We start from the raw sequence: 25,484 nt of genomic DNA on the forward strand, positions 1-25,484 counted from the left end.
GTTACTTCTACATCCTGGATTCCTGAACTTATGTTATCCCTCTCCATTGGGCTGAAGCCATCATTAATTAACAGAGCCACGCATCCACCTTTTCCTAGCTTGCTGACCTTCTGAAATGACACATGTCCTGCTATATTTAGGATATAGCTATGTCATTTGCTAGCTCAGGATGCTATACAAAATCATCCAGTCATCAAGCTGGCCTTTATAATTTACTACCTTCAGGCTTATAAATGGGACACTATATTCTTTATTGGATGACTTGCATATTATACTTTTCATCGTTGGCAATGATACACTTTCACCTTCTCATGGCTGTATTCTATTTCCTATTTCCTGAACTTGAAACTTGCAGAATCAACTGAGCAAGTAGTGGGCTGCAGTGCTTGTACCATCCCTCTTACTAATACCAGGTAAGCACCAATCAGAAGGAGTAGCGTAATTGGTATGACTTACAGGTGAGAACTTCCTGTAGCTCTATTCAATTAGATTCACTTGCCTGACACCAAAGAGACAGGGGAAAAAAAATTACCTGAACAACTCTCAACCATTCCACTTCCACAACGCACAGCAGCATCAAGCCAAGAGCCTGTATAGGCTTTACTTCCTTTCCAATTGTGATTTTCCCTAAAACCTACAGCTACTGATTTGTTTAAAGTGCACAAGGTAAGTAGGCTATGAAATTCTTTCCTTTGTCTGCATTTTAGAGCTTTCAAATCAAATGTGAATTTGACTAGAGGGGGATCTGCATTTCAGTTGAATTTCATGCTAACAGCTGTAGGTGGGGTATCATATTGCACTTTTACAGAGGCTCTCCCTTTTGATTATAATTGTTGCAAGATTTGAAGATTAGAATTATGATTGGAACAGTAAGGAGAGGGATATGTGCTGTCAGGGGACAAGAACGAAGAGACCTGCTGCGATTGATCCCTTGTTATTATATTTTAAAAAGATTAAGAAAAATTAATTTGTATGGAATGGCTGCAAATATGTCTCGGCGTACAGGTAGAAGAAGTTTACGTTGCTCAGAACTTAATTGAATGTGAAAAATCACTGTTTCCTGAAAGTGCACATCAAATCTGTTTGGCTCCTTATTGTTTTAGCCATTATATTTTGGACCACTGTATGTTCACTCCCCTCCATCTGAATATGAATCTATTATTCACTTGTTTTTGACTCTTCAGATTTAGTATTGAGGTTAGCTTTCCTCTAATTCAATTTTACTTTGAACAATTTAGCAGAACAAATATGGTTCAGTGTGAGACTGATGTGAAAATTTACACAATGCGCATGTTCTCATTTTGAAGCAACATCTATGTATAATGTTCAGATGCCCTGTAATCCATCTGTCTGGTCAGTGAGATCTAATCAAAGATTCATATATATATATCCAATTCCCTTTTGAAAGTTACTATTGAATCTGCTTCTGTAATCCTGCCATAATAGTATGCCACATCAACAGAATTCTCCCTTTTTCCTTTATGCATCATTTTGAGTCTGTCTATCAGTGACAGTGTCTTACTTGCTGTTTTTTCTGGTTTGTTTTTCTTTTCATTTATCCATGATAATTAGAATTTCAATATGGATGAGTGACTCAGGAGAATTTTCATTGGTCTGTTTTAGACAGTATTTAAAATGGTGCAGAGTGAAATTGAGGCACAGTTCCTCAACCACCATCCCCCAGCCTCAGTATGGGAGGTATGAAACGTTAGAAGTGACATTTCATGTCTGATAACATTCATGGATCAGTTATTGCTTGACTTAGGATTGGATAAGAATTACATATGATATATGGCCCTGAAACAAAATCTTTGCCTCAACTAGTCCACGCTGACTTTTATGCACACTTGAGCATCTTCCCATAATTTGTCCTCTACATCTACCAGTCCAATTCTCCACTGTTTTCTCTAACACTTGTTTGTGCTGCTTCCCTTTTAATGCATGTTCATTTCACCCATTCCCTGTGGTAGTGAATTACACATTGTTACCGCTCCTTTGGAAAGAAGTCTCTCTTGAATATCTTGGTGAGTATCTTTATCTGCCCTTCACCACAAGAAGAAAAATTCTCTCTGTACCCACTCTATTTTTATAAGACTGTAATTCTAAAGACAGCTACTATTGTCACACCTCAGCCTTTTTGGTCAAGAGCCGATTTATTCCTATCCTGAACATGCACGTATTTCTGGTATTATCTTGTAAATCTTCTCTGCATCCTCTCCAGTATTTTTGGATCCTTTCTGTAATATATAAATCAGAACTGCAACCAGCAAATGAGCTGTAACCAAGGTTTTAAATAAGGTTCGCATAACTTCCCTACTTTTCAGTTCTATCTGTCTAGAATTAAATCCTCACGCTTGTTTTTTTGGGTTTTTTTGGCTCTACCAACCTGGAATGCAGTATTTAGTGATTGCTGTATTGTTATTCAGAGATCTCCTTGTTCCTCCACCCCAGCAAGACTTCCAACTTCCTTGTAATAATTGACCTTTCCATTCTTCCTACCAAACAGAACAATCTCACTTTATTTACATTATATTTAATTTTCCATTTATTTGCCCATTCTGCAAGTTTAGCATAGTTTTGCTATGATTTGTAGCATTTCTCCATAACATTGATTACCTCCCTAACCCTCAGTTTAGTAAAGTACACAACATAGAAAATGTATTTCTGATTCCAAAGGCAAAATCACAAATATACAACAGGTCCACATTCATTAGTGTGGGATACCAATTTCTATTCCATTCAGAATAACTATCCCTTTACCATCCATTCTCTGTTTTCTGCCTTGAAGCTGGCTAACAAACCATTTGTTCCCTTATTCCATAATCTCTGATTTATCCATTAATCTACCATGGGGAGCCTTATTGAAAACTTTTTGCAAATGCCGATAAATTGCATCTACTGCATTGCCATTGTCTACTTTTTCTGCTTCTTTTAATATGATTGAGAAATTATTGATATTTACCTTCAGCGCTTACATGAATTCTATCTCTATCGTGTTGATATCTGTGTTCCTTTGTTTGATTGCCGTCATGTTACTTAGAGTAGTGAACAATGCATTTCGTATGCTTGTCTTTAATGATCAGAGCATTGAGTGTCGAAGTTAGGAGGTCATGTTACAGCTGTACAGGACATTGGTGAGGTCACTTTTGGAATACTGCATTCAATTCTGGTCTCTATCCTGTAGGAAACATTTCATGAAATCTGACAGGGTTCAGAAAAGATGTACAAGGACGTTGCTGGAATTGGAGGATTTGAGCTACAGGGAGAGGTTGAATAGGCTGATGTTGTTTGTATCTGGAGGATCAGAGGCTGAGGGGTGACTTTATAGGGACTTATAAAATCATGAGAGGCATGGTTATGGTAAACCATGAATAGGGGAGATCCCAGAATAGGGGAGCCCAAAACTATAGGGCAAAAGTTTAAGGTGAGAGGGAAAAGATTTAAAGGGACCTAAGGGATAACGTTTTCACACAGACAGTGGTGTGTGTGTGTGGAATGAGCTGGCAGGCAAAGTGGTGGAGGCTGGTACAAGTGCAACATTTAAAGGGCAGCTGGATGGGTGTATGAATAGGAAGGGTTTAGAGGGAAATGGGCCAAATTTGGACAAATGAGACTTGATTAATTTAGGATATCTGGTCAGCATAGATGGGTTGGACCGAAGGGTCTGTCTCTGTGTTGTACAATATGAATAAGTACAGCTACTCAATTACCAAGGTTAAAATTTTTAGGAACCATTGTATGAACATAAGCTACAAGTATGTGAATTATTGTTAACCTTTTTGAAGAAATTAGTAAAAACAATGTTAATTAGGGGTTGAAAGGTTACCAGGGGTAGGTGGGAAAATGGATTGAAGTTATCAGTTGATCAGCCATGAACTATTGAACGGTGGATCAGACTCAATGGATGAGTGGCCTGCTGCTGTCCCTGATTCATCTATTATCTTTCTTGTAATGAATCAAAGGGATGTGGGTGCCGTTGACTGGGCCTTCTTGAACAATTCCAGTCCATTTTATATAGGTAGGCCCATGTTACATGAGGGGAAGAATTCCAGAATTTTGACCCAGCAATATTGCAATATATTTCCACATTGTGATGGTGAGTGGCTTGGAGGTGGTGGTGTTCCCATCTACCTGCTACATTTGTCCTTCGAGATGGTAGCAGCCATGAGTTTGAAAGGTGCTGTGTAAGCATTGTTAGTGAATTTCTGTTAGTGAGTTTTGTAGATGATGCATGGTATTACTACTGTACATCGGTGGTAGAAAGAGTGAATGTTTGTGGATGTGATGCCAATCTACTCTGCTGCTTTGTGTAGGATGGTGTCAAGCTTCTTGAGTGTTGTTGGAGCTGCACTTATCCAGGTAAGTGGGGAGTATTCCATCACACTCCTGACTTGTGTCATGTGGATAGGCTTTGGGGAGACAGGAAATGAGTTACTCAGCTCTGACTAGCTCTTATGGACACAAAATATTCATGTGGCTAGTGCATTTAAGTTTCAGGTCATTGGCAACCTCCAGGATATTGACAGTGGGGAATTCAGTAATGACAATGCCATTGTATATCAAGGGCAATGGCATCAAGCTGCTTGCATGTTCTTGGATTTGCACTTACTCTGACAAGTGGGAAGTATTCCATTTATCTCCTTACCTAAGACTTGTAGTCTGTAGACAGGCTTTGGAGAGAAAGGACGTGAGGTTCCTTGCAAGATTCGGAGCCACTGACCTACCCTGTAGCCACAGTATTTATATGACTAGTCCAATTCAGTTTCTAATCAAGGATATTTTCCATGATGTTGATGTTGGGGGATTCAGCAATGCTAATGCCGAATGTCAAGATGAGATTATTAGATTTTCTCTTTCTGGAGATGGTTATTGCCTGGATCTTGTGTATATAAAAGTTACTTGCCACTTGTCAGCCCAAGCCTGGATATGATCTTGGCCTTGTTGCATTTGAATATGGACGGTTTAGTATCTGAGGAGTTGCAAATTGTGTTAATGATTGTGCAATCATTGGTGGACATCCCCACTTCTGGCCTTATAAAACCATAAGACCATATGACATAGGAGTGGAAGTAAGGCTATTCAGCCCACCAAGTCCACTTCACCATTCAGTCATGGCTGATGGGCATGATTATGATGGATGGAAGGTCTTTGATAAAGCAACTGAAGATATTTGGTCATGAGGTTCTACCCTGAGGAATTCCTGCTGAGACGCTCTGGAAATGACATGACTAACCTCCAACAACTACAACAATCTTTGGAGGTAGTATGTCTCCAACCAGCAGAGACATTTCTCTGATTCCCTCAACTCCAGTTTTGTTGGGGCTCCTTGATGCCACACTCCGGGGTTGGGGTAGAAACTGTCACACATCTCCTTCTGAAATGTGCCTTTGCAAAGGAAGTCTGAAAAAAGATGCAGTGATTTTTGTCAAGATTCATCCCGAGCTGTTCCGCGATGCAGGGCTCTGCGCTCAACGGTCTGTTCCTGGGACACATACTGTGACAAATATCGACTGCACTTGAAGGACTGTCAACTCGGTGAAAGACACTCTTTGGTCTGCCCAAAACTTGTTGGTCTTCCAGAACAAAGATTTGACCCTGACTAAATGTTGCAGACTGGGACATTCCAAGGTCCATGACAAAATGCTGAAGATGATCTAAGCTTAGGACAGTTCTGACAAGGTGCAGTGGGGAAAGACCATTGTCTGAGGTCATTCTGCCAAAGGTAAGTGGGGGTCTGTTCAGTTATCAGATCTTCCTGATGACTCAAATGTATATAAATATACTCTTGTACAAGTAAATGATGCCTTTGGTTTGGTTGCTGGATACAGTCAAACTCCAATGTTTGTTTGTTTCCTCAAGTTATGTACAGAACTGAACTGTGTTTGTGATGATAAACAGATGTAAAGATTTTTTTAATGAATAAAATATATTGTTGAAATTCAAAAAAATTTACAAGTCAGGAGCCTGAGTGATCCTGGCTGAACCCAAACCTGGCGTCACTGAACAGGTTATTGCTGAATAGGTGCTGCTTGACAACACAGTTGGTGACATAGAACATAGAACATAGAACAATACAGCACAGAACAGGCCCTTCGGCCCACGATGTTGTGCCGAACTTCTAACCTAGATTAAGTACCCTTCCATGTACCTATCCAAATGCCGCTTAAAGGTCGCCAATGATTCCAACTCTACCACTCCCACGGGCAGCGCATTCCATGCCCCCACCACTCTCTGGGTAAAGAACCCACCCCTGACATCTCCCCTATACCTTCCACCCTTCACCTTAAACAAGGGAGGAGACATCTTCCATCTTTACTGATGATCAAGAGTAGACTGATCGGGCTGTAACTGGCCGTGTTGGATTTGTTCTGCCTAGGATATAATAGGAAGTTTTCTTCTGTGCCAGGTGGATGCCAATGTTGTAATGGACTGAGATGAACAATAAATGCTGGCTAGCCAGCAATGCCCACATCCCGTGAAATGTTTAAGTAAAAATGTTTGTATAAAATATGTTTGTATGTTGGTTGTGATTGATGCAACATAGGCTTTTCTTTTTATATTCCATGTATAGCATTGTTTTGGTTGGTAGTATATTGCAGATGACTGATGCCAAGTTGCCCAAAAAACAAGTAAAATTTCAACATGTCTGTTTCACCGAATGAAGACTAGGAGATAGGCATGGATAATCTGGAGGAATATTTGAGATTTTAAGATCAGGGTGAGTCTTCTGCACCAGTGGTTATTACTTGAACGACTGCGTTCACTGAGTTTGTTCAAAGAGAATGATTTCATAGAATCTCTACAGTGTGGAAGTAGGCGATTTGGCCCATTGAGTCCACATTTATCCTTTAAAGCGCATCTCACGCAGACCCTCCTCCAGCCCTGTAACCTTGCATTTCCTGCGGTTAACCCACCTAACCTGCACACCCCTGGACACTATGGGCAATTTAGCATGACCATTTCAACTAACCTGCACATCTTTGGAATGTGGGAGGAAACTGGAGCACCCTGAGGAAACCCACACAGACACGGAGGAGAATGTGCAAACTCCACATAGACAGACACCTGTGGCTGGAATTGAACCTGGATTCCTGTCGCTGTGAGGCAGCAGTGCTAACCACTGAGCCACTATGATTCATTTTATAAACTCATTTTTATTTAGCCTCAGAATGCGAACGTCAGCAGAAAGATTTCATTATTGATAATTTCTGATCTACCCAAATTGCTGAGGGAACTACAGTTCTGTGTAAAGGACTACTGGGTTTTTACAAGCAGTTTTTATAGTCATTCACTACTTTCACCATAAGTGGACTAGATTTCTTATATTATTATCAGTTCCCAATGGGCTGAGAAGTGGCAGATGGAGTTTAATTCAGATAAATGCGAAGTGCTGCATTTTGGGAAAGCAAATCTTAGCAGGACTTATACACTGAATGGTAAGGTCCTAGGGAGTGTTGCTGAACAAAGAGACCTTGGAGTGCAGGTTCATAGCTCCTTGAAAGTGGAGTCGTAGGTAGATAGGATAGTGAAGAAGGTGTTTAGGGTATGCTTTCTTTTATTGGTCAGAGTATTGAGTATAGGAGTTGGGATGTCATGTTGTGGTTGTACAGGACATTGATTAGGTCACTTTTGGAATATTGCATGCAATTTTATTATCCTTCCTCTCAGAAGGATGCTGTGAAACTTGAAAGGGTTCAGAAAATATTTACAAGGCTGTTGCTAGGGTTGGAGGATTTGAGCTATAGGGAGAGGCTGAACAGGATGAGGCTGTTTTCCCTGGAGCATTGGAGGCTGAGGGGTGACCTTATAGAGGTTTACAAAATTGAGGGGCATGGATAGAGTAAATAGGCAAAGTCTTTTCCCTGGGGTGGGGGAGTCCAGAACTAGAGGGCGTAGATTTAGGGTGAGAGGGAAAAGATATAAAAGGGATCTAACGGGCAACTTTTTCACACAGCTCATTCCATACACGTACGTGTATGGAATGAGCAGCCAAAGGAAGTGGTGAAGGCTAGAACAATTGCAACATTTAAGAGGCATTTGGATGTGTGTATGAATAGGAAGGGTTTGGAGGGATATGGGCTGGGTGCTGGCAGGTGGGACTAGATTGGGTTGGGATATCTGGTTGACACGGACGGGTTGGACTGAAGGGTCTGTTTCAATGCTGTACATCTCTATGACTCTATGACTCTATTGGAACGCGATCTCACCACTATTTGGTGAACAATTCACTATTATAACTGTTTCATTACTGCACTGGTGGTTAAAAAATGAATGCGTCAAGTACCTTCCAGGTTATTCATTCATTTTGTCTAGTTGAGCTATTAATTTTATAGCAATATTCCACTCTTATAATGCAGTGGTGAACCTCCACAACATCGTTCTTGATGAATTTAAGTATTTGCAGTTTTGTAAAAAGCTGGTATCAATAAAGGTGACCATGACACTCTTGTTTGTTTTAAGCACACATTTAGTATAAGAATGATCCTTTCAGAATTTAAACCTGACATTGTTATTCAATCTATTCTATATGTGACTCCTATCCCTTATCAATGTGGTTGGCTTTTAAATCTGCTTCATGGTGGATGAACATGCCAATCAACTGCATCCACCCACTAAGAAGAAGTCCCATCACCATTTTTTGGGCAATCAAATGGGGGGGCTATTAATGCTGGCCTTGCCAATTATAGCTGAAAATGTGTTGCTGGAAAAGCGCAGCAGGTCAGGCAGCATCCAAGGAGCTGGAGAATCGGGCTCATGCCCGAAACGTCGATTCTCCTGCTTCTTGGATGCTGCCTGACCTGCTGCGCTTTTCCAGCAACACATTTTCAGCTCTGAACTCCAGCATCTGCAGTCCTCACTTTCTCCTTGCCAATTATATCCATGTTCTGAGAATAAATAAAAAAAGTGTTATAGATTATAATGTATAACTTTGCTGGCAAAGTATGGTTGTGGGCAGTTGTTCCTTTGAAGTCTAATTGTTTTTCAATTCATAAGGTCAGACAGATGTTTCTTCTTTTACACATGTGACACAGAAACTTACATTAAGTGGACAGAATTAAGTTGGCTCCAAAGTGCTTTCTATTTTAACAAGTGACCATTCATTACATCAATCTACAATCACATATAAAAGCATACATTTTATTTAGTGAATGACTGTGTGGAAAATTGTCTTTGAATGGTGGAGCAAGACAGGTGATGCCAGCTTGCATAGCCATTGGCATTGAATATCCGGGACTGTGTTTCATCACAGACCATATGACATCACCCAGTCATGCCTGTATCTAAGGAGATTTTTCATTAACTTCCAGGTTTGCAATGATGATCATTCTCCATAAATTCCCTGGATAAAAATATTGCCAACTTCCTTTGGGTAGTACAGCAGTCTGTAACTGGAAGAAAGAAGGACATGTCCTGTAGCATCATTTAGTGACTGAAGCAGCATAGCACTGCCATAGGAATAACTTGGCCAGCCATTTCATTAAGTGCCATTCCTCTACCATCTCTTTTGAATCTCTTGATACTTTTAAAATGTCTGTTCAACATCAGTCCTCTGCTACATTGGCAAGACTGAATTTTCTGTTCCTATTCCAAAGATCGGTCCTCCGTCATTGGTAATTTTCTCCTTCCCTGCTATTGTGTTAGACTTAACCAAACCATCTTTCATCTCGATGATGTACTTTGACTCTGCACTGAGCTTTAAATTCCACAGAGGCTAAATTCGATAGGGTCAGGTATGACTTCATGTTCTAACTTACATGGAAGAGATTGTACTAGACCTATTGTATATTATTGAACATTATCTTTGCTTTGAAGTTAAGTAAACAATGTGATTGTCAGTGTCAAAGGCAAGGTAAAGAGTTGGAACTGCTGATAAGTTGGGAAATGGTGTTGAGTTATCAGGTTTGGAACTTGGATAAGATCTTTATGATCAGCTCCTGCAGAAGGGGATAGTCTCAGTTGCATCCTGCCATTGCTCTCCTTCCTCATGTTCCTGCTCCTTCGCTGCTTAGCATAAAGAGTAAAAATGGATCCCTCATGAGCTGCAGCAACTAGCAAACCACCAACTATTGTTCCTCACTCTGTGGGATATGGCAGCAAGGTTCAGACAGAGGAAGCTCACAGTTTGCTCTATCACTTTTCTAGTGACAACATGGTTCTCATTATATGAATGCTACACACTACACTGCACATGCAAGTCAGCAGTCATGTCATTGGAAGGGGGGTTACCCATTAGCCTCTCCTTCAGTCGTAACTGAAGTTGCTTTTGCTAATTTGAAGGCTTCTGCAGAAGCTAGTTGTTTCCAGATCTGGGTGAATTCTTTGGCCAGCCCGAGAATGCAGGATGAGTAGAAGATTAAGCAGACATTAGACAGAGCAGTTCCAATTACTAGAAGAGGGAGGAAAGAGAGAGGGGGTGAGTAGGATTTTCAGCAGGAGACTATATGTGTCAGACCGTACAGGGAGCAGTTATCCTACCTGATGCTCAAAGATGAAATGCTGATGTTACATTGGATGAGCACCGAAAGAAAGTATCATGATATGTCAGGCATGGACAAGCATTGTCCTCTGTCAATGGTCAAACACCAGCTAAACGGTCACTTTTCAGTTCAGATATAAGGTTTAATTGACCTGTGAATGCACCAAATGATGGGTGCTTGTAATCAATGGCATGGGGAAACCTGCAATCCAGGCAAAGCTGTTCTCTTTGCTTGCTGGCCTTTGATGAGAGACAGCAAAATTAGTTAATCACTTCGAATGAAAGCTTCAGTATGTACCATGCAACACTTTCATCAGCAAACTGTGAAATGTTACAATGACCTACATCTCAAAAGAAGCCATATATGTAAAAGTTCATCACCATGGTCACTTTCACAGCTATTGGCATGCTCTGAGGTTGCAGTGTGACTGTGGCAGCTGAAAATTTCAGTCAGGATGTCCTTACTGAAACACAAACACCTCATACACTATTCATCTTTGAGCATCAGGTAGGATAACTGCTCCCTGTACACACTGACACATATAGCCTCCTGCTGAAAATCCTACCCACCCCCTCTCTTTTTCTTCCCTCTTCTAGTAACTGGAGCTGCTCTGTCTAACATCTGCTTAATCTTCTACTCATCCTGCATTCTTGGGATTGCCAACGAATTCACCCAGATCTGGAAACAACTAGCTTCTGCAGAAGCCTTGAAATCAGCAAAGGCAACTTCAGTAGTTGCCACACCACTCTTTTCTGAATTTTGTAGCATATTTAGAAAATGCAAAACACTTGCAGAACTGTTGCAGCAGCAGGAAGAAGTCAACCTGTAATAGGTTGGTAAGCAGCTGATGATCTATTATAACACTGGTGGTGAGTTCTTCCTGCTGTTGAGCACATGTGCAGGGGCATGAGGCTAAAACAGGGCATCAGTTGGAGCACTGAACTCCAACATATGCTGATGGATGTCATTTGCCTGCCTTACCTCCCCTCCCACAACCATTCAGAACATTTCTGCCTACACATTAATCAATACAGTGTCTGGTACAATAACCTCCATAAATGTACACATGCACCATGGGCACCATTCTGGAGCTCAGATATGTACTTGTAACAACCAATAACAGGTTCTAATAATCCCAATATTTTTGTACCGCATCTGATCCATGAATAGAACCTTTTACTTCCACCTTTGTAACATTGTGAACCTTTGTTTCTGACACAACACTTCCATTGTTAGAAACCTTTACCCATTTGTATCATTTCCACATTCAACTATGTCTCCAAAATTCTCCTTGTTGGTCTCTTATTCTGCATAAACTCTAGCTTGTCCAAAACTGTAGCTGTGTAATCTATCTCACATAATGTTTCTGATCACGTCTATGGTTATCTAGGTCATCTCCTCTGACCTGAAATTCTATTCTGAATGTTCCATTATTCCATGTCCATTCCAATGACCTGCCTGGAATGTAGAGTCTTCAGCTGCTTTGTTCCCGCTCTCTGGAAGTTCTTAAGAATACCTCTCTGACTAAGCTTTTGCTCATCCCGCCTAATTTATATTGTCTAACTCAGTATCTGCTTTCCTTACACCAATTTGTAACACATGTGAAACATGAAGCTAAATATTCCATAGTGTGCAAATTGTTTCAGTTATTATTATGTCTCTTGCAATTCTTGTGGCTAGAAATTAGACATTTTGCATGGAATCTTATAAAGCCCTGAGCAAAAGACCATAAGATATGCGAGTAGAAGGAAGCTATTTGGTCATTGAATCTTCTTCACCATAAAATGAGATCATTGTTGATCTGATGATTCTCAACTCCACTCTCCTGCCTTTTTCCCAATACCCTTGATTCCTTTACTGATTAAATACCTGTCTATCTGAGCCTTGAATCTACTTAAGAACCCAATCTCAACTGCCAACTTTGGTAAAGAATTTCACAGATTCACTGCCTTCTGAGAGGAAAAACAGATCTTCATTTCTATTTTAAATAGGGGACCCCCTTACTTTGAGATTATGACCTCTGGTCTGGACTCTCCCACAAGGAGAAACAATCTTTCCACATCCAGCCTGTCAAGACCCATAAAAATCTTATATATTCCAATTAGGTCTCCTCACATTGTCTGAAACTCCAATGAATGCAAGCCCAACTCACTCAAACACTCGTCATGAGAAAATCCCTTTGTACCCATTAGCAAGTGGTGAGCTTTCTCTGGACTGCCTTCAATGCCAGTGTGTCCTTTCTTTGAAAAGGGAACCAAAGCTTCTCATGGTATTCTAGTGTGGTCTGACTAGTGCTATGCATAGTTTTAGCAAGATTTCCTTAATCTTATATTCCATTCATTTTGAAATAAAGGTCAACAGTCCATTTGTCTTCCCTGAAACCCATTCACTTTGTTGCTACCGTTTTATGATTCTTGCAAAAGAACTCTCTTTGTGTTGTAGCTTTCAACTTTGAATAATATTCAGATCCTCTATTGTTCCTGCCAAAATGCATAAAATCTCATATTTTTCCACATTATTTTCCATCTGCCAAGTTCATGCTCATTCACTTACCTTGTCTAATCACTGTAAACTAAATATTCCATAGTGTGCAAATTGTTTCAGTTATTATTATGTCTCTTGCAATTTTTGTGGCTAGAAATTAGATATTTTGCATGGAATCTTATAAAGCCCTGAGCAAAAGACCGTAAGATATGTGAGTAGAAGGAAGCTATTTGTTGCTTTGAATCTTCTTCACCATTCAATGAGATCATCATTGATCTGATGATTCTCAACTCCACTCTCCTGCCTTTTCCCCAATACCCTTGATTCCTTTACTGATTAAATACCTGTCTATCTGAGCCTCACTACTTGCTTTTCTACCTATTAGTTAATCTACTTTCATCATCTAAATAATTCATATACATTTTAAATAATTGCGGTCCTGGTCCTTATCCTTGTGGCACTCCATTGATTACATCCTGAAAATGCCCCCTTTGTCCCAATTCTCTTCTATTGGTTCATGAATACTCTGCCCATTTTAATATATGACCCCCAACATCATGGGCTCTTGTCTTACAAAATGGCTTTATGGTGTGGTACCTTATCAAACACGTTTTGAAAATCTAAATGTATTCCAACTACTAGTTCTACTTTATCTATCTGCTTGTTAGTCCTCAAAGAATGCTAATAAATTTGTCTGGTATGAATTCCCCTTTGTGAAGCAATCATTATATGTTATTATGTTGTGAATTTCTATAATTTCATCATTTTTAATACTCTAACATTTTCCCAATGGCAGATGTTAAACAAACTGGTCTATAAGCATCCATGACCTGAATGATGAAGGCTATGGTGAGAAACTCTCCCCGTGTGTCTGTGTGGGTTTCCTCCGGGTGCTCTGATTTCCTTCCACAGTCCAAAGATGTGCAGGTTAAGTGAATTGACCACGCTAAATTGCCCATAACTTTCAGTGATGTGTGGGTTAGGTGCATTACTCAGGCGAATTGTAGAGTAACAGGGTAGGGAAATGGATTTGGGAGGGTTGGTGTGGACATGTTGGGCCAAATGGCCTGTTTCCACACTGTAATGAATCGATGATTCTATGAAATCATGTGAGAAGTTGAGTGAGGCCAGTCTCAATGTTAGGGCCAGTAAGATGTATTTGCCCGATAAGTTCTGAGAATGGCGATAAGATTCTTGCGAAGCAATGGCAAGGTGGCTGTTAGCAGTGATTATTGCTTGCTTACAGGCTTATTAATATGCACATCTCATCTTATTAATATGTATCTTCCTGGTCTACCATCCCGAAATTAGATGCTGAGAATTCCAGGCATGAGAGTCACAGTGGGTCCGGCTGACTCCAGTTCAGCACTTGCTCCTAAGGAACTCCAACCCGGACACCTAGCACTGCTATTTCAGGGGACACTCCACCTTCCTCTCCAACCTATCACCTTCTCCCCACCCACCTTCATCTACTTATCATATTCCCAGCTACAACCCCCCAGTCACACTCCCCTCCCATTTATCTCTCAGCTCCCAGCACCCCTCCCCCCCCCCCCCCCCCCCCCCGCCCACCCCCCGGGCCACAAGCCTCATTCCTGATGGAGGGCTTATGCCTGAAATGTCGATTCTCCTGCTCCTCGGATGCTGCCTGACCTGCTGCGCTTTTCCAGCACTAGACACTCGACTCTGATCTCCAGCATCTGCAGTCCTTATTTTCTCCTGCATACAACTCTCCACCTCATCATGGCATATCTCTGATCCTCTTACAGTGTGTTTCTGAATTTTAAAGCTACAGCTTGTGGTATACAATCAACTACCATCGCAATGTTGCAGCAAGGATATTTGCATGTTAGGACAAGCACCCAGCTCGCAGAATGGACCAGCTTACACCTCAGAACAAGGACAATTGTCATTGTTGTCAGCAGTCCTCACAGTCACATCAAGTGTGACAGCCTTCAGTCAGGGGCTCCCTGCATTGTAAGTCAAGGGAAGTCTCTGATTATGGTCCACAGGCTTGGCAGAGTCAGTCAGCTACTGGGGGTGGTCAGGATCAGGATTCTATCATCATAAGGAGCAAACAGCTGAACATCAGGCAGCCCATCCCCTGATGTGACTCCTTCTGCTCTGATGTGGGCAGTTCTCTCTTTGCAAGAGAGGGATTGCATGAGATGAATTTGTGTGGCACAGCTGTTAAGATTCATGCGAGTGGAGGAAAGTCAGCAAGCAATCTTCTCTTTGTGGGGGAATTGAGGAATAGGGTCAAGAGGAACATTACTGGGCTTCCCTTTAAATACCACCACAGTAGCTGCCCACACAGTCTGTGCAGTGTATAGCTACTTCATTTTAAACTCATAATTGCAACTAAGTTTGCTTGTGTGGTTATGGAGGCACTTCAGATTTAAGATTTCTTGGAGGTTGTAGGTTATGACCAATTATGGCTTATGGAAACACCTTGAACATTTTCTTGAGAACATGTCATTGAAAGGGTATTGAGAACATTGGAGTTTATTTTAACAATGCCTCCTCAAAATCATATGCTCGGTGATTAAAAATTGGCTTGCTTGTGCTGAACAGTCTCCACATCCAACGTATCATCCAAAAGCCCTCCACCACTCTTCCTCCATTCCCCACTCCACTGCTCTAAACCCCCGCCCTCAACGCAATAAAGACAGAGTTCCCCCTAATTCTCACCTACAACCCTACCAATCTCTGCATCTAACATATCATCCTTGGTTCCAACTCCAATTAGAAACCCCACCACCAAATGCATTTTCCCCTCCAATCCCTCTCTGCATTCCACAAGGATCATTCTCTTCACCAATCCTTTGTTCACGCCACTCTCCCCACCAACACCCCAGAACCCTCAGGTACCTTGCCCTGCAACCGTAAAAGATGTGAAACCTGCCGGCATACCACTCTCGTCACCTCCAACCAGGGCCCCAAACAAACCTTCCAGATGAGACAGATGTTCACCCGCCTCTCTTCCAACCTAGTTTACTCTACCCGGTGCTCCCGTTGTGGTCTTTTCTACACGGAGGAGACCAAACGTAAATTCAGGCCACATTTCACCAAGTATCTCAACTGGGTCTACAGGGGCTGACTGGACCTCCCAGTCATTGCCCATTTTAATTCCCCTTCCCAAACCTTTTCTGACATGACCATCCTTGGCCTCCTTCATTGCCACAGCAAATCAGACCTCAAATTGGAGGAACAACACCTCATCTTCCACCTGGGCAGCCTACAGCCCAGAGGACTCAACATTGAGTTCTGCAGTTTCAAGTAACCTCCCTTCACATTCCCTGACTCCCTTCCTAGCCCCACCAGCTCCTTCTATTCATCTGCTCAACCTTTCCTTCCAGCCACCAACCAAATTCATTCCTCCCATTGACCAACCAGGTCGTACCCTATACCTTTGTTCACCTATCCTTACGTCACCATCTGCCCCCCTCCCTGCATATCCCCCCCCCCCCCCACTTTTCTGCAGCTCCTCTTACACCCACCTCCAGTCCTGAAGAAGGGTTACATTGACTTCTCCACCTCCTGAAGCTGACTGGCTTGCTGTGTTCTTCCAGCTTATCTACCTTGTTGTACACCCTGTTTGGGCTGTTTGAATAGCGACCGGCTAGAAGAGGTTCTTGTTTTTTTCTGGTCTTAGTTATGGGACAAGAACTCTAATGAGAAAGGCTGTCCCCAGTCAATCGCTCCCATTTCTGAAAAGAAATCCCTCTTGCTGAGTTTAGAGTGAAGCCTGAAGAGTAATTGCAGGAAGTTTTTAACATTGTAGCTGCTGAGAAATCTGCGTCTACCAACACTCCAGATTTAATCACGTATCATTAGTGAATTGACCATATGTTCCAGAATATCAGACTAATAGATTTTAGAACATTCGTCTTATCTTTATTTTTAACCTCTAATAATAACTCAAATGGCCAAAAGGTGTGTTCATTTTGTTTTTATGAAGTGGACCTCTACAGCGAGAAATCTATTTTTCTCTTTTTCTTAAAGAGTGCTACTTAGTCATTCATTCTGTAGACTTCAATTGATTTAATTAATCTGTTTATTTCATGCTCACAACGCTTGATTGCTCAAGCCTGATTGAATACTTGAAGCTAAATTATTCAGAACTATTAAATCTTACTACAAACTGTTCTCTAAGATAAGTTCGATACTATAGAGTTATTTAAAACATTTTGTAAATAAATCTGTTGTATACTTAGTAATTAGTCTAACATCCCAGAGTCATGCAGAGATGTGAAGAATACAATGCCTACTGGAAATGTAGAATATGCCAGTACAGCAAGGCTAGACTCAGAAATACTCCTATGATTGAGTAACTAACCAGATAACAAATTATCACTTTTTTCTCATCAAGAGCTCCTAGTTTCTGTGAATCAAGCTCTGATATTAACAAGATTTAGGAGAAAAAATGAGAAATTGAGACATACAAATGTTACAATATCAACAATAAAACTAATAATATTTCTCCCTGTTTCCTTAAGCATGTATATTTGGGTCCTTCCCACCTCTAGTCCAGTTTACAAAATCTTGCTATCTATAGAGGTCTACACGAAAATGTTGCAGAATAGGAAGCCAGCATTGTGTCAAGAAGTATTTTTTAATCCAGAAATAGTGACCAAAAAGATGAACTTGGACTTCACCAGTTTCTTCATCCCCCCTCCCCCCACCTTGTCTCAGCCGGATCCCTCCAGCCCGGCACCGCCTTCCTGACCTGCAGTCTTCTTCTTGACCTCTCCGCCTCCATCCTACTCCGACCTATCACCCTCACCTTGACCTCTTTCCACCTATCACATTTCCAACGCCCCTCCTCCAAGTCCCTCCTCCCTACCTTTTATCTTCTCCTGCTGAACACTCTCTGCTCATTCCTGAAGAAGGGCCTGTGCCCGAAACGTCGAATCTCCTGTTCCCTGGATGCTGCCTGACCTGCTGTGCTGTTCCAGCAAAAAAGTTTCAACCAAAAAGATGGTCAGGGAGGTTTATAAGCGGCTATCCAGAGAGTGGATCAAGGTGACATAACGTTCTTTGTTAATGGAGAGTTAAAGGGATGTGTAGAATCCCAGTGCATACAAGTGTAGGCGACATGTAAAGCCACCATTCTACCATTTATTTTACATCATCATAGAAAGTTACCAAATACCCTGCTGGATCTAAAGGTCTAATTCTGTTGGTGCTTGTTCTTTTGCTGTTTTGTTCTGATCGGAGTTACTGAATGAATTGTTCAATGAAAAATGGTAAAACAAAAACATTCCTTTTCATCTCCAGTTTATAAATGTGAACTGAATGCTGATTGGTCGAGGAGATTTCTTGGAAAACCAGTTTTTGAAAATATCAAGACTCCCCTGCATATCAAATGCTCATTCCCACTGGTGAGAACAGCAGCTACTTTGAGCAGTTTCCTTTGTACAATGGGTGCAACTTTTGGAATGGTCCACACCCAGTAGCTTATGTTTCCTGCCAGCTACAAGGGGAACATTTTTCTTGTGTAGGAACATTACGCAATCAATCACACTCCCACCCCATGTTTACTAAAAACAACAGGCACTATGAGGATAGTGGGGCCTGACAAAATGGTGCCTGTGCTGAAAACCAATCCATCAATGAGACCCCCTCTAAATCTGCTCCCCCAGCCCCATCAACAGCCCCAGCCCCATCAACAACCACACCTCTAGTGGAAATGGAAATAATATGACCCTTGTTCTTAAGTTCCAGCATTAAATGAATGTTTGGGACACAAACAAGACCACACCAGTGGATCTCACTGGTGACTCCTTCCACTGCCAGAACAGTTATTGTATTTAAATGGTGTCAGTACGTAATATACTAAAATATATGAAAAAAGGAAATATTGTAAAAGTTCTGGTTTATGGAAAACAAACCACTTCTGTTGGGGCCACATTACCCATGACTGCCAGTTAGTGCTTTATTTTCCATAAACTGTTAGTCCCTAGAGTGTTTTACCTATTTATTAAACACTGAAATGCTACTAATCATAGTTTAACGTGGGATGAAGAAACAAATCAGAGCAGAAATGAGAACTGGTCTAAAGACTCAAATGTTAATTGGGACTTTACAATTTTTTATAATTCGCTACTTGTCCATCAGTTATTTAAAAAATCTGCCAGCAAATTTGGACCGAGGGAAAGAATTCTCATCAGTCAGCTGTGAGATGTTTGTACCGATTCTAGGTGTAGAACTGACACTTCCCAAGTCTGAGTCTTGGATCAGATTACACGGACATCTGCACAAGGGAAAGAAAGGCTATCGGGCCTGCAGAAGTGATTGCCATAGTGACTGAGCCTCTTCATGCCTCCTGTGACCTGTTATTGCTGCCATGGGTGATGATATCATATTTTTCAGTCCATTGTATTCACGGCAGTTTAACAGCAACTGAAATTCTCAGAGGAGTCAGAAGGAAAAAAAAAACGTTTTGAGTTCCATCTGGGTTTGAGCAATTCTAATGTACCGCAAGTAAACAACCTTTGATATATTTAATTGACAAACACCTTACATATCCACTACAGCATGAGATTAAAGGACATTTCAACTTCACTGCAAATTCTCAATACTAAACTACATTGAACTGGTCAAATGAGTTACATGTTTTAAAGTTCATCATTCTATGAATTAGACCCTGACCTTCCAATCTTCTACCTTGATGGTTCCTCTCCTGAAGGCATTAGGTGATCTGGGCTACAATTCTATGAGAAAACAATATTTGTCTAATCCCCTGTCCAAGTGGTCCTGCCATCCTAAATCTTTGACTGGGGAGCATTACACTCAGTTTTCAGTCAGTATCCAGCCCTCAGTTACTGTCGTCCTGTCAGAAACTGGTACCCGAAGTGATTTCCTCCCATGTATCTGAGGGGTGTCCAGTGTTAAGCTTTTGCTTTCACTGATACACCGATAGCAAACAGCTCAGCCCAGTTCAGGGATTTGACCTTTCTAAAAAGCTACAGTGTGCTCTGCCTGACTGAAAGCAGGAGTATTTTCAATAATCCGTGTACAACAGAACCTTGTTCAGATGGGCCGATGGGCGGAGGTGTGGTAGATAGAGTTTAACCTAGATAAATAAGAGGTGCTGCATTTTGGAAAGGCAAATCAGAGCAGGGCTTTATACACTTAATAGTAAGATTCTGCCGAGTGTTACTGACCAAAGAGATCTTGGAGTGTAGGTTCATGATTCCTTGAAAGTGGAGTTGCAGGTAGACAGGGTAGTGAAGAAGACGTTTGGCACATTTGCTTTTATTGCATTGAGTACAGGAGTTGGGATGTCATGTAAAAGACATTGTTTAGGCCACTTTTGAAATACTGCATTCAATCCTGGTCTCCTGGCTTTAGGAAAGATGTTCTGAATCCTGAAAGAATTCAGAAAAGATTTACAAGGATGTTACAAGGGTTTGAGATGTAGGAGAGGCTGAATAGGTTAGGGTTATTTTCCCTGGAACATTGGAGGCTGAGGGGTGACCTAAACAAAGTTTATAAATTCATTAGGGGCATGGATAGTGTGAATAATCAAGGTGTTTTCCTCTGTGTAAAGGAGTTAAAAGTTAGAGGGCATAGGTTTAAGATGAGAGGGAAAAGATTTAAAAGGGACCTAAGGAGCAACTTTTTCACGCAGAGGGTGGTGCATGTATGGAATAAATTGCCAGAAGAAGTGGAGGAGGCTGGTACAGTTACAACATTTAAAAAACATCTGGATGGGTATACGAATAGGAAGGGTTTAGAGGAATATGGTCTGGGTGCTGGTAAGTTGGACGAGATTGGGTTGGGATATCTGCTTGGCATGGACAAGTTGGACCAAAGGGTCTATTTCTATGCTGTATATTTCTATGACTCTGAGAAAATTCATGCCTTTAGTGTGGGTTGTAAGCTGTTTTTGGGCCCTGGGGCAGCAACAACTGCTGGGAATCTCTTACCAAATGAATCACAGAATCCCTACAGTGCAGATCGATGCCATTCAGCCCATTGAGTCTGCACTAACCCTCCAAAGTGGGCGGCATGGTGGCACAGTGGTTAGCACTGCTGCCTCACAGCGCCAGAGACCTGGGTTCAGTTCCCTCCTCAGGCAACTATCTGTGTGGAGTTTGCACATTCTCCCCGTGTCTGCGTCGGTTTTCTCCGGGTGCTCCGGTTTCCTCCCACAATCCAAAACAATGTGCAGGTTAGGTGAATTGGCCATGCTAAATTGCTCATAGTGTTAGGAGAAGAGATGAATGTAGGGGAATGGGTCTGGGTGGGTTGCTCTTCGGAGGGTTGGTGTGGACTTGTTGGGCCGAAGGGCCTGTTTCCACACTGTAAGTAATGAAATCTAATCTAATCAAACATCCCACTCTACCTCCAGAACATCGCACTTACCACAGCTAACCCACCTAACTTGTACATCCCTGAACACGAAGGGCAATTTAGCTTGACAAATCCACCTAATCTACACATGTTTGGACTGTGGGAGGAAACCAGTGCACCTGGAGGAATCTTATGCAGAGACAGGGAGAATGTGCAAACTTCACAGTCACCTGAGCATGGAATCAAACTGAGCCAGCCTTAGTGCTGATAGCTGTGAGGCTCCTTTAAAACCCCTCCTTCCTTTAATAATGAGCACGATCTAAATGACCAATTTTTTTCTGGTCTGATTGCCATCCTAAAAAACTCAGTAAACAGAAAAGGACTTTTAACTGAAAAAAACCCTCTCCTGTAACTCTCCACTCTTCTCGACCACCATCCCCCAACCCCACCGCAGGTCTCCTCCCCATACCCCATATCCCATCCCCTTTCACAACTTTCCATCACATCTCCCCCATCAACACTACACCATGGCTCTCATAGATCCATCCCATCTCCCGAAATCCCCCTGCATTCCCAAGCAATTTCCAAGCCTCAATGTGAGGACACCACAGGGGAAAATTGGGGAAGTGTTGATAAGATTGATTATATTACCCAAATAAAAATAAAGGTCTTGGAATTTTCAACATGTTACTACATTAATGCCATAATATAAATGGAAGCAGTTCGTGATGGTTTGTGGAGCTAACTGTTCCTCAGTTCTCTGTTGTTTTTTTCAAACTCCAAATTAAATCATTGCAAATTCTGGTGGCTTAAGGTGCCCACGTTAAAATCTTGGGTAATAGATCAATCAAGGTTCACATCCAAGGACCCAATGTGTATAATTGTGTTATGCTCAAACTGATGATGGAGTAATAGATCAGCTGTTCTGGGTGAAAACATTGATCGTGTTAGCATTGATCAACTACTCAGTCACCCGAAGAGGCTAAGAAGGTATATTAGGCATTCGCATTTCTGCCAATTGGTACATTTACTTACAGATTAGATTAGATAGATTACAGTGTGGAAACAGGCCCTTCGGCCCAACAAGTCCACACCGACCCTCCGAAGAGCAGCCCACTCAGACCCATTCCCCTACACCTAACAGTACGGGCAATTTAGCATGGTCAACTCACCTAACCTGCAGATTTTTGGACTGTGGGAGGAAACCGGAGCAAACCCACGCAGACACGGGGAGAATGTGCAAAGTCCACACAGACAGTTGCCTGAGGCGGGAATTGAACCCAGGTCTCTAGCGCTGTGAGGCAGCAGTGCTAACCACTGTGCCACCATGCCGCTCAACTTGTATTTAACTGGTCCTCTCATGGTTATGCCAGGGCTCAGGGATAGAGTTTCATTGTCCTGCAAATATAGCTATAATATTTAGTCAAGCAACTCGATCCAGTTGTGGATTAAATGCTTAGAAGACATTCTGAGCAACCCCAGTTGGGCTCAACAGGTTTATCCAATGAAGAGATGAGCCATACAGTTGAACATGCTCCCAGGACTAACCCAGTCAGGATGATTGTAATGTGTTACAATTGCAAACAATTGAGGCTAGGGAAGAGGGAATGGAATAAGATTCTCACTTGTGAATGAGATTTAGGTTGAACCTTGTCAGAAATGCATGATTATCATCAGAAATGATTAACATTTAAACAGTGAGGCAATGTCCAATGGGATTAAACTAGTAATCTAGTGCCCAAGGCCAAAGTTCTGCAATGATGGGTTTGAATCCCATCATGGCAAATTGTAGAATTTGAATTCAATTTTAAAAATCTGGAATGATTACCATGTAAATACTATTGATTGTTTTAAAAACGCATCTGGTTTAATGAAGTCTTTTAGGGAAGGAAATCTGCCATTTTTACTTCATACCTGTAGGAATATGATTGACTATTAACAACTATCTACTCTTGAGGATGAGGAATAATTGCTGGCCTAGCCTCCCATGAACAAAAAAAAGTCACACCCACAGATGTACAAATGGTTGAAGCCACAAGCAGATTGTCCTTCACCTTTCTGAGTCGTGGAGCAAGATTGACGGGGCTACTTTTGATTCGTGTTCCTATGTATGAACAGGCAAGGTTCACACATGAACAATAGTCATACAGTTAGGGTCCAGAGGATGAATGGTACTTATGAACCATACTCTGGTGTAGAATCAATTATTTCACGTGTGGAAGGAAGAAGAAAAAGAAGTTGTTGACAGAAAGTCTACAACATGTTGGATATTTTGGACTGAATTTTTAATTTACTCTAATCACACTTAATTACATAGACCTAAAATTAGGCCCTTCTTGTATACAAAACCTTATTTTTGTGGTCATGTTGTTGACACAGTTTCTCAATGTTTCCCCTGATAAAATACAAACTTTTGATACCTCTGACAAACATGAACTGCTGTAGAGACAACACCTCACCAATGGAACACTGTAGGACCTCATGACCTTGAATCTCTTAGCAAATTAGAAATACTACAGTGTGGAAACAGGCCCTTCATCCCAGCAAGTCCATACCAACACCCCCTCCCCCGCCCCCCCCAAATTACTCTATAGCTCCCTTTGACTAGTACACATCCCTGAACAGTATGGGCAATTTGGCATAGCCAATTCATCTAAACTGCACATTTTTGGACTGTGGGAGGAAACCAGAATTGACACGGGGTGAATGTGCAAACTCCACACACTCACCCAAAGCTGGAATTGAACCCAGGCCCCTAAAGCTATAGGGTAGCAGTGCTGACCACTGAGCCACCATGCCACTTAGCTTGTACTGCAGAGTAATATCTTGTTTGAAATCTAATGTCAGCATATTTTAGCCATTCTTTCCTGCCCTCTAATCTACACTTGGCCCTGATTTTGTGTAAAGTAATGGTTTTGAGGGAGTTAAGGTTCGTGTTCCATTGATGTCACACACAGTCTGTGCATGGAGATTGTGAGTTCTACATTACACTGAAGAGATGTAATCTGCACAGCTCATGAGAGACCTCAGTAATTATGCTTACCTAGCAATGTAGATTTGTATTTTGCTACCAAGCAATGAGCCATTTTCATAATTAACAATAAACTCCATTGGCAGAGGTGGCAGGCTCCATGTGTTGGTAAAGGTCTGTATAGGGTCATAGAGTCATACAGCATAGAAACAGACCCTTTGGTCGAACCAGTCCATACCGAACATAATCCCAAATTAACCACTCCCACCTGCCTGCTTCTGGCACATATCCCTCCAATCCTTTCTTATTCATGTACTTATCTCAGTGTCTTTTAAATGTTGTAACTGTGCCCACATTCACCCATCCTCAGGAGGTTCATTCCACATGCGATCTACCCTCCGTGTAAAAAAATTTGCTTCTCATGCTTTTTAAAACTCTCTCCTTTCACCTTAAAAATACACTCCCTAATCTTTAAATCCCCAATTCTTGGGAAAAGACACCTACCATAAACCCTATTTACATCTTTATGAATTTACAAACCTCTATCAGGTCACCTCTCAACCTCCTACACTCCAGTGAAAAATGTTCCAGTCTATTCAACCTTTCTTAATAACTCAAACCTTCCATATCTGGCAACATCCTCATAAGTCTCTTCAGAAACCTCTCTAGCTTAATCATATCCTTCCTACAACTGGGCGATCAGAACTTGACCCAGGACTCCAAGAGAGGCCTTACCAATGATCTGTACAACCTCAACGTGACTTTGCAATTCCTATACTCAAGGAACTGAGCAATGAAGGCAAGCATGCTAAATGCCTTTTTAACCATCCTGACTACCTGTAATGCAAACTTCAAAGAATTGTGTAATTGAAATCTTAGGTCCCTCTGTTCTACAACATGACCCAAGGCCCTACCAATAATTATTTTATGCAGTAGTGTCAAATGGTGAATCAAAAGCCTGTTTTACATTTCAGGGTGGCCTAAAACATTTTCCAGTCAACTAAATTATGTTGAAGTGCAGTCTTAATTGTAAAGTAGGCAATATGGCAATTAATTTGTGTACTGCGAGATTCCACATCCCTATATTAAATACATGCCCAGACAATCAGTTTTTAGTGATGTTTAGTGATGGAGGGATAAACATTGGCTAGAACAGTGGGAGACACTTTCTTTCAAAATGTTAACTTTTACAGTAAGCTGAGAGGGTGAATTTACTACCTCATTTGAAAGATGGTACCTCTGATTGTGCA

General features: G+C 41.5%; 1 protein-coding gene across 2 annotated transcripts in view; it reads left to right on the forward strand.

Annotated features, from left to right (window-relative positions):
- Positions 1 to 517: 517 nt before the first annotated feature.
- LOC122563435 (uncharacterized) overlaps positions 518 to 25,484 on the forward strand; it is a 72,625-nt gene continuing 47,658 nt past the window's right edge. Inside the window, exon 1 of one of the 2 annotated variants that reach the window (XM_087976875.1) lies at positions 518 to 666. The gene's annotated coding sequence lies outside the window, so the exon portion shown is untranslated. Of the gene's footprint in view, positions 667 to 1,896; positions 2,025 to 25,484 lie in introns of those variants that run through there. The other variant, XM_087976876.1, reaches the window with a different exon arrangement.

The sequence above is a fragment of the Chiloscyllium plagiosum genome, unplaced genomic scaffold (assembly GCF_037043375.1).
Source record: "Chiloscyllium plagiosum isolate Xiang-an unplaced genomic scaffold, Cpla_swu_hap1 HiC_scaffold_30, whole genome shotgun sequence".
Classification (NCBI taxonomy): domain Eukaryota; kingdom Metazoa; phylum Chordata; class Chondrichthyes; order Orectolobiformes; family Hemiscylliidae; genus Chiloscyllium; species Chiloscyllium plagiosum.